Here is a 5,115-nt window from a genome sequence, read left to right on the forward strand (position 1 = left end):
AGAATATGGACAATAAATATACTTTTTGAATACTCCATTTTAAAGATATAAAAAAAAGAAATAGATAAGAAGAACTAAAATAGGAAAAATAAAAAATAAAAAAATTTGGAAAAACTAAATAAAATTCCATAAAAGAACAAAGAAGGGTAAAAATGGGTCAAAGAATTGGTTGAAACGAGTTTATCCAAATTCATTTTTATTGACTAAAATTCAACCCATTTTAATTATAATCTCATCTGATCATTTATTATGACTCCTATACCTACACTAAGAAAAGAGCTCACATTCAAGAAAAAAAAGAAAACAGTGTGAAATAATTGTAATGGAGAAAACAACAAGCGAAATTTAAGTGGCAGAGAGGTAGAACATTGGGGAAAGGAAGCTATGATTTTGTATCATTGACTTCTGATCTACTGATACCCCTTCTCCTATGATATCATCTCTCATTGCTGTTAAATCTTGTATGTTGAACCGCTCTCAGTCTCTTCAAAATGAAAGGAAATTCTTAGGAATGTTTGCGGATTGTCCTCATATTATTCGATGTTTTGGATTTAATGTAAACTACGAAGATGACTTATATCTTTATAATTTGCTGCTCGAATATGCCTCAGCTAGAAGCCTAGCTGATCGTATTGATGAACAAGGATTGCCTGAGTTTCAAGTCCAAAAGTACACCAAAAATGTTGTTTTAGGGCTCAGTTTGATTCACAAAAAAGGGATTACTCATTGCGACATAAATGTCACGCCCCGAGCCTACACCCTGGACGTGGTCGGCACTCGAAGACCATTGCTGGCCCCCAAGAGAACCCTTGACCTAGCTTTCTTTTTCTTAACTCAGCGGAAACCTAACTCAACAGAATAACTCAATGCAATGCAAGGTTATAAAACAACCAACTGATAAAAATCTGGCCAAAAAGGCAACTCGAGTCTCAAAATAGAATATTTACATATATACATAGATGAGAGACTCAAAACTAACTGACTGATTGATGGACTTATCTATGAAGCCTCTAAAATACTGAGATGGACGTTGGGACAGACCCAACAACATCCTAATAACACAAAACTAAAAGAAACAAAATATCTGAGTCCTCCGGAAAACAAGGAGGCTCACCACTGACTCTAGAGTGCTCAACTGGATCAACGGCGTGCAGGATGCAGGCTCACCACTGACTCTGGAGTGCTCAGCTGGATCAACGACGTGCAGGATGCTGATCCGGGGTACCTGTATCTGCATCATAATAAGATGCAGGCCAACTGGCATCAGTACATGGAATGTACGAGTATGCGAGCTGGAAAACTAAGCAACATAGGCTAGAAGGACATCTGGAAAAAACTGATAAGCTCACCTGGCTCAACTCAACTCAACCTGACTGACTTCTTTCAATATAAGGCAATTTAAAACAAGTGCGATATAAAGAAAGACTGTTTAAAACCTGCTATAAACTCTGTGTGTATACAAAGATACAATAAGCCTGAGATGTATATAGAAATACAAATGAACTGATGTATATAAAAAATACAATAATCTCTGTTGTATGAAAATACAATAACTGCTGTGGGAGTTTCTCTAACCGACAACCATCACATAGAGCTATAATGATAATACAGCGATCGACCTCACGCTGCCAGAGCATCCTATACCCGGCCAAAGGTATAAGACCTGAACTGCCTAATGGATCCACTAGTCTATCTGGAAAAGGATTCATCTAAAAAGTATGATCCTTTTCTACCCATGGTGGCTAACATGGTTCTGTGGGGGCTGTGGGTTCTTTGAACGCTCCCCCAACTCGGTGCTCAATACTACTCCCAAAAATGTACTGGCCCTTATGTTTTAAAAACATATTCTTCCTGCTGATTTGAGATAATTACTCAAAACTTAGCTCAAAGGCTATCTTGGAAATCTCAGTTTCCTCTTTTGCTTCATTTAGAAAGCGATAAGTCTTTTTCTGAAAAAAACTAGCCCGAAGGCTCTTTGGAAATCTTAGTTTCCAATCTTATTTAAATGTGAAAACATTTCTTTAAAACTTATTTGGGAATACTTAGTTCTCTAATAACTTTTGAGAATTTGAACTCAACTTTATACTCTTGACTTAACTTGAAACTCTTTACTCTTTACTCTTTACTTGACTTGAAACTTGAGCCTTAAAATGAAGTTAAAACATTCAATAAAGACTCTTGAACAACTTTGAAAACTTGCTTTGACTTACTTCTAGACTTGACTTTTAACTTCACTTGACTTTGATCCAAACTTTCCTCAAATTGGATTACGGATTCGAGGGTAATGATCTCATGTTTATGACACTTCTCATTCTCTTACTCACTTGCTCGAGTCTTGAAACAAGTTACTAGAAATTGTAGAAGACTCCTCAAAAAGACTCAAAGGGATTTTCTTAGAATATTCGAAATAATTCTCAAAACATAACTCTCAACTCTACCTTGAATTTAAATTATGAATTCAAGATTATGATCATGTTAGGAATGATTTTTAGGTGTTTAGAAGTAGCTTAGAGTAGTTAGAATCGAGAAGGAGTGAAGATGCACTTTAAATGAACTCAAATGGGGCAACCAATGACAAACTGGATGGGGAAGGCGACCCAGCCCCTAAACTTCAGAGGTGGGTTTGGGGCGCTCTGGCAGGCGCATCGCGCCAGGCCCCCAACCCAGAAATTTCAGCAAGTCTATTTTCTCGTTTTCTCACCTTATTTTGCCTAAAATCGAATGGTTTTTCCCCCAAATCACTTGGAATCATTAAAACCTTCAACATACAATAGATTCAACTCAAAAACACAACCGGAAACATGTCCCAAATCAACAAGGGACTTCAACAACACAATCAACAACATCAACAACATCAATAACACAACCCAACAACTTCAACAACATAACCAATCTTTTCTCGAAAATAAAACAAGTTTGACGTGTGGGGGAAAGGATCAATCCAACACTATGAACTCACATACCTAGTAGGGGATCACCCCCTGACGATATCCATGACGATCTTTGACGAAACCTTGCTTCTTCTTCTCCTTTCTCCTCTTCTTCTCCTCTTCACTCACAAACCCTCACTCTCACTCTTTTAAAATGGGAAAAACTGATCAAGAAATCAGTCTAACACACTAATATAACCAAAAAAATTGGTTAGGGAAAAGACCAAAATACCCTTACAATTTCCGGACGCATTTCCCTGCCAACTGCCTAACTTCCAAAGGGCATAACTCCCTCATACGAACTCGGAATCGAGAAAACTCGGTGGCGTTGAAAAGATCATTCCACAAGCTTCGCAAACATAACTTGAACTGCACCCAAATCATCCTGAGATAGGATTTATGACTGCTCAAAGTTGGCCAAAAACTCTTTTTTTCCCCATACTTAACCAAATTTTCCAGATTTTCAAATTCTTTCCAAAAATGAAAAATTTCAATTCTAAGCCTCTTCTTAGTTATTTCAAATCTCCGGATGTTACAATAAAACCCCAAAACATTCTTCTTACTACTGATGGTGATGATGGTATGGCCAAGGTGGCAAAGATAGTTGATTTCAGACTTTTCATAACATTTGAGCAGAACTGGAAAGAGAACGTGGGGCACAGAGCTAGGAACTAAAAGGTGTGTGGCACCTGAAGCTCTACTTAAGAAGGAGTACTGCCCAGGAGTTGATATTTGGTCACTTGGATGCACTGTTTACGAGATGATCACTGGAAAACCCCTATGGGAATCATCTAATTCGGAACCAAATTTTGAGAATCCCAATATATCTACAGAGGCAAAAGATTTCCTGAATAATTGTCTGGTCAGGAATCCAAGCGCGCGTTGGAGTGAAGACATGCTCTTTAATCACTCGTTTCTGAAATCAGCTGACGATGTCCAGCCTCCAGATACGAAGAAGAGGCAATGTGATGGCATGTCCTTGTTAAGCAAGAAACGCACAAAGACAACACACAGGACACAGCCACACATTCGTGATTTGGTTATACAACTTGATTTAGATTTTAAAGACGGAAACTCGTGCCCAAATTAAAGCTGCTACTTTCTGATTGACTATAGAAAGTTTGTTTAATTATCTTCAGCCTGTGACCAAAATGATCTCAGGTGTAACCCCTTTAGTTTTAATTATCCTCAGGCTGTGAGCTGTGACTATGAATTATGTTCTTCATATCCGTAGTTATCCTTCTTGTGTTGTGTTATATAAATCAGAATGTAACTTCATTTTTTTGGCATCTATCTTGACTCTCTAATTGAGTTTTGTTATGTTTTGTTGGTATCTGTTAGGTTTCAGATCAATAATATTGAACATGACTAATACTCCACAAGAGCGGTTAGTAATGTAACTCATAATAAATGATTATATACTCCCTAATTAACAATGAGTTATTTAATAGGAAAAAGAGAAAAAAGTTTAAATTTATCTATATAATACTCGAAATTGTTCAATTTTGCCTTTCATTACAATTTTTTGTCTAATCCTACTTGTGCGACCAGGTAAAAATCTCATTTTTTTTCCTTGATTGTTTAGTTATATGTAAAAATTTATTAAAATTATAACAAAGTATTATATATGAAACCATAATTTAAATTTACAAAAATTAAATCATAAATTCGTCTCTATTTTCTCCCATATATGTGAGCTTCTTAATTAATGCACTAATTTATTCACGGAATGAGGCAAAATTGTATATCTGTCTGCATTATACATCTTTAATTAAATGCACATGTTAGTGTCACGCCCCGAGCCTACACCCTGGGCGTGGTCGGCACTAGGAGACCATTGTTGTCCCCAAGCGAGCCCTTGGCCTAACTTAGTTAACTCAGCGGAAGACTTAACTTAACAAAATAAACTCATGTAATAGTTTAAATGATAACATCTTAGCCAAATTGGCAACTTCTGTCTCAAAGCAAAGTATCTGCAAATACATAGATGAAAGACTCATAACTAACTGTCTATGAAGCCTATATAATACTGAGATGGATACTGAGACAGATCCCATAACATCCTAATAATGAAGACTAAAAGCGAATAAAAGAGTCCTCCGGAATGCAAGGAGGCTTATCACTGACTCTGAATGCTCAACTGAATCAACGAGGTGCTGGATGCTGATCTTGGTTACCTGCGTCT

General features: G+C 36.9%; 1 pseudogene; it reads left to right on the plus strand.

Moving 5' to 3' along the window:
- The first annotated feature begins 328 nt into the window (after positions 1-328).
- LOC102599384 (mitogen-activated protein kinase kinase kinase 4-like) lies at positions 329-4,020 on the plus strand (annotated as a pseudogene).
- The last annotated feature ends 1,095 nt before the right edge of the window (positions 4,021-5,115 follow it).

Source organism: Solanum tuberosum, unplaced genomic scaffold, assembly GCF_000226075.1.
Source record: "Solanum tuberosum cultivar DM 1-3 516 R44 unplaced genomic scaffold, SolTub_3.0 scf01413, whole genome shotgun sequence".
Classification (NCBI taxonomy): Eukaryota; Viridiplantae; Streptophyta; class Magnoliopsida; order Solanales; family Solanaceae; genus Solanum; species Solanum tuberosum.